Source organism: Arachis hypogaea, chromosome 17 (genome assembly GCF_003086295.3).
Source record: "Arachis hypogaea cultivar Tifrunner chromosome 17, arahy.Tifrunner.gnm2.J5K5, whole genome shotgun sequence".
In the NCBI taxonomy this organism is placed as follows: Eukaryota; Viridiplantae; Streptophyta; class Magnoliopsida; order Fabales; family Fabaceae; genus Arachis; species Arachis hypogaea.
In genome coordinates, this window is record NC_092052.1 from 54,260,431 (window position 1) to 54,271,910 (window position 11,480).

General features: G+C 39.2%; 1 non-coding gene and 1 pseudogene across 1 annotated transcript; both read left to right on the top strand.

Annotated features, from left to right (window-relative positions):
• The first annotated feature begins 1,345 nt into the window (after positions 1 to 1,345).
• Positions 1,346 to 1,447, top strand: LOC112768757 (small nucleolar RNA R71; annotated as a pseudogene).
• Positions 1,448 to 8,167: 6,720 nt separating this feature from the next.
• Positions 8,168 to 8,275, top strand: LOC112767558 (small nucleolar RNA R71). Its single transcript, XR_003185001.1, has one exon. It is a non-coding gene; the product is annotated as a small nucleolar RNA R71 (small nucleolar RNA).
• The last annotated feature ends 3,205 nt before the right edge of the window (positions 8,276 to 11,480 follow it).

Below are 11,480 nucleotides of genomic sequence, written 5' to 3' on the forward strand. Positions count from 1 at the left end.
TTCTCATCATAGCTACTGACATCAGATTTATGCTGGCTCCTAAGTCACACAGAGCCTTCTTCACTGTGATTTCCCCTATAATACAAGGGATCTGGAAACTCCCAAGATCCTTCAATTTCTGGGGTAGTTTGTGCTGAATGATGGCACTACATTCTTCGGTTAGTATCACAGTCTCATTACTCTTCTAGCTTTTCTTCTTAGTCATTAATTCCTTTAAAAACTTGGCATAGAGCGGCATTTGCTCTATTACTTCAGCAAAGGGTATGTTGATTTGTAGTTTCTTGAAGATTTCCAAAAATCTTAAGAACTGGTTGTCGTCCCCCTTCTTCCTTAATTGCTGAGGGTATGGTGTCTTTGGGATGTCTGGCTTCATCATTTCTCCTTTTTGCTGTGAACTAGGAATGGGGATTTAGACTTCATCTCACTCCTCTTTTCTTTCGTTTGAGTTTTTCTCTTATGAATTCTTAGGAATTTCTTTCAATTCCTTCCCACTTCTAAGGGTGATGGCCTGACATTCCTCTCTTGGGTTTGGATCGCTGTTACTGCACAGGTTATGGGTGGGAATTTGCTTGAATAGGTAGCCAATTTGTGTCTCAAGTTTCTTGATGGCAGCATCTTGATTCTGCATATTGGACCGCACTTCCTCTTGGAACACTTTACTGTCCTGGACTTCCTTACATATGACTTCAAGTAGAGTTTCAATCCTTGAGAGTCTGTCTTCGGATGATGGTGGGTTGGAGTTGGAGTGATGAGAAGGGCCATTCTGGCTTTGGTATGGATGTTGAGGTATGTTGTTAGGAAGGTGCTGATATGATCTCTGTGTGGAATGTTGGTGAGCCGCATTATTGTTGGGGTTGTGACGTCTCTGATCTTGGCCTTGGTCTTGTTGGTTTCCCCACCCAAAGTTTGGGTGGTTCCTCCAACCAGGATTGTAAGTCTTGGAGTATGGATCATGTGCCTGCCTGAATGAGTTTCCAATATAGTTGGCTTGTTCCTGATCACCATCTGCCTCTGCATTCACACCTTCTTGAGTTGCTGATGAGGTGGTGATTGCTGCTACTTGGTTCCTCTCCATCTTTTTGGTAAGGTCAGCCAGCTGCTTGGTAATCAGCTTGTTCTGGGCCAGCAGTGCATCCACGTTATTCAGCTCCATCACTCATCTAGTGTTGCCTCTTTCAGAAGCATAGAAGTAGTCATTCTCAGTTACAGTCTCAATGACATCTATGGCCTCTTCAATGGTCTTCTTCTTGTTCAGAGATCCCCCGGATGAGTGGTCTACTGCCTTCTTTGATTCATAGGAAAGACCTTCATAGAAAATGTGTAACTGCACCCATTCATTGAACATATCTGACGGGCACCTTCTTGTCAAGTCTTTAAATCTCTCCCATGCTTCGTAGAGAGTCTCACCATCCTGTTGTCTAAAAGTTAGAACTTCATCTCTCAACATGTTAATTCTTTGAGGAGGATAGAATCTCGCCAAGAACTTGTTCACCACATCCTCCCAGGTTGTTAAATGGTATGCGAAATTGTTACTCAGAGGTTGTAAAATTTGTTGTTCGTTCTCTCCCTGGCAATGGCGCCAACAACTGGTGCACAATACCATGGTCCAAACATAACTTCACAACTTTGCACAACTAACCAGCAAGTGCACTGGGTCGTCCAAGTAATAAAATCTTACGTGAGTAAGGGTCGATCCCACAGAGATTGTCGGCTTGAAGCAAGCTATGGTCACCTTGTAAATCTCAGTCAGGCAGATATCAAATGGTTATGGAGTTTTCGAATAATAATAATAAATAAACAGAAAATAAAGATAGAAATACTTATGTAAATTATTGGTGAGAATTTCAGATAAGCGTATAGAGATGCTTTCGTTCCTCTGAACCTCTGCTTTCCTGCTGTCTTCATCCAACCAATCCTACTCCTTTCCATGGCAAGCTTTATATAGGGCATCACCGTTGTCAATGGCTAGATCCCATCCTCTCTGTGAAAAAGGTCCAAATGCTCTGTCACGGCACGGCTAATCATCTGGAGGTTCTCGATCATACTGGAATAGGGTTCACCCTCCTTTTTACGTCTGTCACTACGCCCAGCACTTGCGAGTTTGAAGTTCATCACAGCCATCCCTTCCCAGATCCTATTCGGAATACCACAGACAAGGTTTAGACTTTTCGGATCTCAGGAATGGCCATCCATGGGTTCTAACTTATACCACGAAGATTCTAATATCTCGGACTTGGTCCCCTGTATTAGATATCTAAGAGATACTCATTCTAGCTTGTTTGCATGTAGAACGGAAGTGTTTGTCAAGCACGCATTCATAAGTGAGAATGATGATGAGCGTCACATAATCATCACATTCATCATGTTCTTGGGTGCGAATGGATATCTTAGAAGCAGAATAAGTTGAATTGAATAGAAAACAGTAGTACTTTGCATTAAATCATGAGGAACAGCAGAGCTCCACACCTTAATCTATGGAGTGCAGAAACTCTACCGTTGAAAAATACATAAGTGAAAGGTTCAGGCATGGCCGAATGGCCAGCCTCCAAACGTGATCAATATGATCCAAATTTGAACTAAAAATCATAAGATGTCTAATACAATAGTAAAAAGTCCTATTTATACTAAACTAGTTACTAGGGTTTATAGAAGTAAGTAATTGATGCATAAAATCCACTTCCGGGGCCCACTTGGTGTGTGCATGGGCTGAGCTTGAAGTTTACACGTGCAGAGGCTTCATCTGGGGTTGAACGCCAAATTGTAACGTGTTTTTGGCGTTCAACTCTGGTTCGTGACGTGTTTCTGGCGTTTAACTCCAGACTGCAGCATAGAACTGGTGTTCAACACCCTTTTGCGTCATCTAAACTCGGCCAAAGTATGGACTATTATATATTGCTGGAAAGCGCTGGATGTCTACTTTCCAACGCAATTGGAAGTGTGCGATTTTGAGTTCTGTAGCTCTAGAAAATCCACTTTGAGTGCAGGGAGGTCAGAATCCAACAACATTAGTAGTCCTTCTTCAACCTCTGAATCTGATTTTTGCTCAAGTCCCTCAATTTCAGCCAGAAAATACCTGAAATGATAGAAAAACACACAAACTCATAGTAAAGTGCAGAAATGTGAATTTAACATAAAAACTAATAAAAACATCCCTAAAAGTAACTAGATCCTACTAAAAACATACTAAAAACAATGCCAAAAAGCGTATAAATTATCCGCTCATCACAACACCAAACTTAAATTGTTGCTTGTCCCCAAGCAACTGAAAATCAAATAGGATAAAAAGAAGAGAGTATACTATAAATTCCAAAATATCAGTGAAACATAGCTCCAATCAGATGAGCGGGACTTGTAGCTTTTTGCGTCTTGAATAGTTTTGGCATCTCACTTTATCCATTGAGGTTCAGAATGATTGGCATCTATAGGAACTCAGAGTTCAGATAGTGTTATTGATTCTCCTAGTTCAGTATGTTGATTCTTGAACACAGCTACTTTATGAGTCTTGGCCTTGGCCCTAAGCACTTTGTTTTCCAGTATTACCACCGGATACATAAATGCCACAGACACATAATTGGGTGAACCTTTTCAGATTGTGACTCAGCTTTGCTAAAGTCCCCGATTAGAGGTGTCCAGGGTTCTTAAGCACAATCTTCTTTTGCTTTGGACCTTGACTTTAACCGCTCAGTCTCAAGTTTTCACTTGACACCTTCACGCCACAAGCACATGGTTAAGGACAGCTTGGTTTAGCCACTTAGGCCAGGATTTTATTCCTTTAGGCCTTCCTATCCACTGATGCTCAAAGCCTTGGGATCCTTTTTATTTACCCTTGCCTTTTGGTTTTAAAGGTTATTGGCTTTTTGCTCTTGCCTTTTGGTTTTAAGAGCTTTTGGCTTTTTCTTTGCTGCTTTTTCTTGCTTCAAGAATCATTTTTATGATTTTTCAGATTATCAAATAACATGTCTCCTTGTCATCATTCTTTCAAGAGCCAACATATTTAACATTCTTAAACAACAACTTCAAAAGACATATGCACTGTTCAAGCATTCATTCAGAAAACAAAAAGTATTGTCACCACATCAATATAATTAAACTAAGTTCAAAGATAAATTCGAAACTCATGTACTTCTTGTTCTTTTGAATTAAAACATTTTTTATTTAAGAGAGGTGATGGATTCATAGGACATTCATAACTTTAAGACATAGTTACTAAATACTAACGATCATGTAATAAGACACAAACATGGATAAGCACTTAACATAAAGAAAACGAAAAACAGAGAATTTAAGAACAAGGAATGAGTCCACCTTAGTGATGGTGGCATTTCCTTCTTGAGGAACCAATGATGTCCTTGAGATTTTCTATGTCTCTTCCTTGTCTTTGTTGCTCCTCCCTCATTGCTTTGTGATCTTCTCTAATTTCATGAAGGATGATGGAGTGCTCTTGATGTTCCACCCTTAATTGTCCCATGTTGGAACTTAATTCTCCTAGGGAGGTGTTGATTTTCTCCCAAAAAATCTGTGGAGGAAAGTGCATCCCTTGAGGTATCTCAGGGATTTCTTGATGATGAGCTTCCTCACGTGTTTCTTGAGCTCCATGAGTGGGCTCTCTTTTTTGCTCCATCCTTTTCTTAGTGATGGGCTTCTCTTTCTCAATGGGAATGTCTCCTTCTATGAAAGCTCCAGCTGAGTAAGATAGATGGCAAATAAGATGAGGGAAAGCTAGCCTTGCCAAGGGGGAGGACTTTTCGGCTATTTTGTAGAGTTCAAGGGAGATGACTTCATGAACTTCTATTTCCTCACCAATCATGATGCTATGAATCATGATGGCCCGCTCCACAGTAACTTCAGATTGGTTGCTAGTGGGGATGATGGAGCGTTGGATGAACTCCAACCATCCTCTAGCCACAGGCTTGAGGTCCAGTCTTCTAAGTTGAACCGGTTTGCCTTTTGAGTCAATCTTCCTTTGAGCTCCTTCCACACATATGTCCATGAGGACTTGGTCCAACCTTTGATCAAATTTGACCCTTCTAGTGTAGCGGCGTGCATCTCCTTGCATCATAGGCAAGTCAAACGCCAACCTCACATTTTTCGGACTAAAATCTAAGTATTTCCCCCGAACCATGGTGAGATAATTCTTTGGGTTCGGGTTCTTACTTTGATCATGGTTCTTAGTGATCCATGCATTGGCATAAAACTCTTGAACCATTAGGATGCCGACTTGTTGGATGGGGTTTGTTAGAACTTCCCAACCTCTTCTTTGGATTTCATGTCGGATCTCCGGATACTCATTTCTCTTGAGCTTGAAAGGGACCTCGGGGATCACTTTCTTCTTGGCCACAACATCATAGAAGTGGTCTTGATGAGCTTTGGAGATAAATCTTTCCATCTCCCATGACTCAGAGGTAGAAGCTTTTGTCTTCCCTTTTCCCTTTTCTAGAGGATTCTCCGGTCTTGGGTGCCATCAATGGTAATGGAAAAATAAAAAGCTTATGCTTTTACCACACCAAACTTAGAATATTGCTCGCCCTCGAGCAAGAAAAGAAAGAATAGATGAAGAAGATGAAGAAAATATGGAAGAGAGGAGGGAGAGGTATATTCAGCCACGAAGGGGAAGAGAGGGTTGTGTTGTGTGAAAATGAAGAAGAATAGAGGGCTTTATATAGGGAAGGGAGGGGGGGTAAGGTTCGGCCATAAAGGTGATTTTGGGTGGGAAATTGGTTTTGAATTTTGAAGGTAAGTGTGATTTATGAGGTAGGTTTATGGGGAAGAGTGGATGGATGTGAGTGGTGAAGTGGTGATAGGGAAGAGAGATTAAGGTGATTGGTGAAGGGTTTTGGGGAAGAGTGTTTATTGGGAAGAGTGATATAGGATTATTAGGAGGGAAGGTGGGAATATGTTAGGTGGGGATCCTGTGGGGTCCATAGATGTTGAGATGATTCTGTGGGGTCCACAGATCCTGAGGTGTCAAGGATTTACATCCCTGCACCAATTAGGCATGTAAAATGCCTTTGCATGCAATTCTGGCGTTTAAACGCCGAATTGATGCTTGTTCTGGGCGTTCAGTGCCCAGGTGCAGCATATTTCTGGCGTTGAACGCCAGCCGGATGCTTGTTTCTGGCGTTCAGCGCCAGCTCTTCCTCAGTGTGCATTTCTGGCGTCTGATTGCCAGGATGCTACTTGTTTCTGGCGTTCAACGCCAGATCCATGCTCTGTTCTGGCGTTGAACGCCAGCCAGATGCTCCTTACTGGCGTTTAAACGCCAGTAAGATCCTCCTCCAGGGTGTGATTTTTCTTCTGCTGTTTTTGATTCCATTTTCAATTTTTATATTTATTTTGTGACTCCACATGATCATGAACCTAATAAAATATGAAACAACAATAAAAATAAATTAAAATTAGATAAATAAAAATTGGGTTGCCTCCCAACAAGCGCTTCTTTAATGTCAATAGCTTAACAGTGGGCTCTCATGGAGGCTCACAGATGTTCAGAGCATTATTGAGACTTCCCAACACCAAACTTAGAGTTTGGATATGGGAGTTCAACACCAAACTTAGAGTTTGGTTGTGGCCTCCCAACACCAAACTTAGAGTTTGACTGTGGGGGCTCTGGTTGACTCTGTTTTGAGAGAAGCTTACTGTGCCTTTTTTCCATGTTTACAGAAGGATGTCCTTGAGTTTTAAACTCAAGGGAGTCCTCATTCAATTGAAGGACTAGTTCACCTCTGTTAACATCAATCATAGCTCTTGCTGTGGCTAGGAAGGGTCTTCCAAGGATGATGGATTCATCCTCATCCTTCCCAGTATCTAGGATTATGAAATCAGCAGGGATGTAAAGGCCTTCAACCTTTACTAATATGTCCTCTACTTGTCCATAAGCCTATTTTCTGGAATTGTCTGCCATCTCTAATGAGATTTTAGCAGCTTGTACCTCAAAGATTCCCAATCTCTCCATTACAGAGAGTGGCATGAGGTTTATTCCTGACCCCAGGTCACATAGAGCCTTCTCAAAGGTCATGGTGCCTATGGTACAAGGTATTAGGAACTTTCCAGGATCCTGTTTCTTCTGAGGCAATTTCAGTTGATCCAATGCATTTAGTTCATTGGTGAACAGAGGAAGTTCATCTCCCCAAGTCTCATTACCAAATAAATTGGCATTCAGCTTCATGATTGCACCAAGGAACTTGGCAACTTATTCTTCAGTGACATCCTCATTCTCTTCAGAAGAAGAATACTCATCAGAACTCATGAATGGCATAAGGAGGTTTAATGGAATCTCTATGGTCTCTAGATGAGCCTCAGAGTCCTTTGGTTCCTTAGAGGGATACTCCTTATTGATCATTAGACATCCCAGGAGGTCTTCCTCCTTGGGATTCACGTCCTCCCCTTCCTCTCTAGGTTCGGCCATGTTGACTATGTCAATGACCTTGCACTCTTCTTTTGGATTTTCTTCTGTATTCCTTGGGAGAGCACTAGGAGGGGTTTCAGTGATTTTCTTACTCAGCTGTCCCACTTGTGCCTCCAAATTTCTAATGGAGGACCTTGTTTCATTCATGAAACTCACAGTGGCCTTAGATAGATCAGAGACTAAGTTTGCTAAATTAGAGGTATTTTGTTCAGAGTTCTCTGTCTGTTGCTGAGTGGATGATGGAAAAGGCTTGCTATTGCTAAACCTGTTTCTTCCACCATTATTAAAGCCTTGTTGAGGCTTTTGTTGATTCTTCCATGAGAGATTTGGGTGATTTCTCCATGAGGGATTATAGGTGTTTCCATATGGTTCACCCGTGTAATTCACCTCTGCTATTGTAGGGTTTTCAGGATCATAAGCTTCTTCTTCAGAAGATGCCTCTTGAGTACTATTGGATGCAACTTGCATTCCATTCAGATTCTGATAAATCATATTGACTTGCTGAGTCAATATTTTATTCTGGGCCAATATGGCATTCAGAGTATCAATTTCAAGAACTCCCTTCTTCTGAGGCATCCCATTACTCACAGGATTCCTCTCAGAAGTGTACATGAACTGGTTATTAGCAACCATGTCAATAAGTTCTTGAGCTTCTGTAGGCGTTTTCTTTAGGTGAATGGATCCACCTGCAGAAGTATCTAATGACATCTTAGCTAATTCAGACAGACCATCATAGAATATATCCAGGATGGTCCATTCTGAAAGCATGTCAGAAGGACACTTTTTGGTCAGTTGCTTGTATCTCTCCCAAGCTTCATAGAGGGATTCACCTTCCTTCTGTCTGAAGGTTTGAACATCCACTCTAAGCTTACTCAGCTTTTGAGGAGGAAAGAACTTGGCTAAGAAAGCCGTGACCAGCTTATCCCAAGAGTTCAGGCTATTTTTGGGTTGAGAGTCCAACCACACTCTAGCTCTGTCTCTTACAGCAAACGGGAAAAGCATGAGCCTGTAGACTTCAGGATCTACTCCATTAGTCTTAATAGTATCACAGATCTGCAAGAATTCAGTTAAGAACTGAAAAGGATCTTCAGATGAAAGTCCATGAAACTTGCAGTTTTGTTGCATTAGAGAAACTAATTGAGGTTTCAGCTCAAAATTGTTTGCTCCAATGGTGGGGATGGAGATGATTCTTCCATGTAAATTGGAATTAGGTGCAGTAAAGTCACTAAGCATCCTCCTTGCATTATTATTATTTTCAGCTGCCATCTCCTTTTCTTGTTCGAAAATTTCTGTAAGGTTATCTTTGGATTGTTGTATTTTAGCTTCTCTTAGTTTCCTCTTCAGAGTCCTTTCAGGTTCAGGGTCTGCTTCAACAAGAATGTTCTTGTCCTTGTTCCTGCTCATATGAGAAAGAGGGAACAGAAAAATAATAATAATAGGGATCCTTTTTACCCAGGTATAGAGGTTCCCCTATGTGAGTAGAAGAAGAAAAGAATGTAATGTAAAGAATGGAATAAGAGAAAATTCGAACACAGATGGAAGAGGGGGTTCGAATTTGGGGTGAGATGAAGTGTTAGTAGATGAATAAATAAATAGAAGGAGATGAGAGAGAAAGAGGATTTTCGAAAATAAAATTTTGAAAAGGGGTTAGTGATTTTCGAAAATTAGGAATGAAATCAAATTAAAATTAAAAATTGAAACAATTAGTTAATTAAAAAGAATTTTTGAAAAGGATGGAAGAGATTTTCGAAAATTAGAGAGAGAGAGTTAGTTAGGTAGTTTTGAAAAAGATAAGAAACAAACAAAAAGTCAATTAGTTAGTTGAAAAAGATTTGAAAATCAATTTTGAAAATATAAGAAAATAAGAAGTTAGAAAAGATATTTGAAAATCAAATTTTTGAGAAAGATAAGATTTAAAAAAAAAAAAAGATATGATAGGCAGATATGATTAGAATTAGTTTTGAAAAAGATTTGATTTTTTAAAATCATAATTAATGACTTGACTCACAAAAAATCACAAGATATGATTCTAGAACTTAAAGTTTGAATCTTTCTTAACAAGTAAGTAACAAACTTGAAATTTTTGAATCAAAACATTAATTGTTGATGATATTTTCGAAAATATGATACAAAATTAAGAAAAATATTTTTGAAAAATATTTTTATAATTTTCAAAAATAAATAAGAAAAATGAAAAAAATTTGATTTTTGAAAAAGATTTTGAAAAAGGTAAGATTTTTAAATTGAAAATTTGATTTGACTCATAAGAAACAATTGAATTTTTAAAAATTTTTTAAAAAGTCAATCCAAATTTTTGAAATTTATGAGAGAAAGATATTTTTTTGATTTTTGAATTTTTAATGATGAGAGAGAAAAACATGAAAAATGATGCAATGCATGAAAGTTTTGGATCTAAACATGTGATGCATGCAAGATCATTATGAATATCAAGATGAACACCAAGAACACTATGAATGTCAAGATGAACATCAAGAACTTATTTTTGAAAATTTTTCAAGAAAAGAAAATATGCAAGACACCAATCTTAGAAATTTTTCATGTATAAACACTATGAATGCAAGAATGCATATGAAAAACAAGAAAAGACGCAAAACAAGAAAATATGAAGATCAAACAAGAAGACTGGCCAAGAACAACTTGAAGATCATGAAGAACACTATGAATGCATGAGTTTTCGAAAAATGCAAAAAATTTTAGAAAAAATGCAATTGACACCAAACTTAAAAATTGACTCAAGACTCAAACAAGAAACACAAATATTTTTTTGATTTTTTTTTATTTTATGATTTTTTTTTTGGATTTTTCAAAAATTAATGTGAAAAAGAAAAATAAGGATTCCAAAATTTTTAATATGAATTCCAGGAATCTTGCAATGGCGCCAACAACTGGTGCACAATACCATGGTCCAAACATAACTTGACAACTTCGCACAACTAACCAGCAAGTGCACTGGGTCGTCCAAGTAATAAAACCTTACGTGAGTAAGGGTCGATCCCACGGAGATTGTCGGCTTGATGCAAGCTATGGTCACCTTGTAAATCTCAGTCAGGTGGATATCAAATGGTTATGGAGTTTTCGAATAATAATAATAAATAAACAGAAAATAAAGATAGAAATACTTATGTAAATTATTGGTGAGAATTTCAGATAATCGTATAGAGATGCTTTCCTGCTGTCTTCATCCAACCAATCCTACTCCTTTCCATGGCTAGCTTTATATAGGGCATCACCGTTGTCAATGGCTACATCCCATCCTCTCTATGAAAAAGGTCCAAATGCTCTGTCACGCACGGCTAATCATCTGGAGGTTCTTGATCATACTGGAATAGGGTTCACCCTCCTTTTGCGTCTGTCACTACGCCCAGCACTTGCGAGTTTGAAGTTCGTCACAGCCATCCCTTCCCAGATCCTACTCGGAATACCACAGACAAGGTTTAGACTTTCCGGATCTCAGGAATGGCCATCCATGGGTTCTAACTTATACCACGAAGATTCTAATATCTCGGACTCGGTCCCCTGTATTAGATATCTAAGAGATACTCATTCTAGCTTGTTTGCATGTAGAACGGAAGTGTTTGTCAGGCACGCGTTCATAAGTGAGAATGATAATGAGCGTCACATAATCATCACATTCATCATGTTCTTGGGTGCGAATGGATATCTTAGAAGCGGAATAAGTTGAATTGAATAGAAAACAGTAGTACTTTGCATTAAATCATGAGGAACAGCAGAGCTCCACACCTTAATCTATGGAGTGCAGAAACTCTACCGTTGAAAAATACATAAGTGAAAGGTTCAGGCATGGCCAAATGGCCAGCCTCCAAACGTGATCAATATGATCCAAAGTTGAACTAAAAATCATAAGATGTCTAATACAATAGTAAAAAGTCCTATTTATACTAAACTAGTTACTAGGGTTTACAGAAGTAAGTAATTGATGCATAAAATCCACTTTCGGGGCCCACTTGGTGTGTGCTTAGGCTGAGCTTGAAGTTTACACGTGCAGAGGCTTCTTCTGGAGTTGAACGCCAAGTTGTAACGTGTTTTTGGCGTT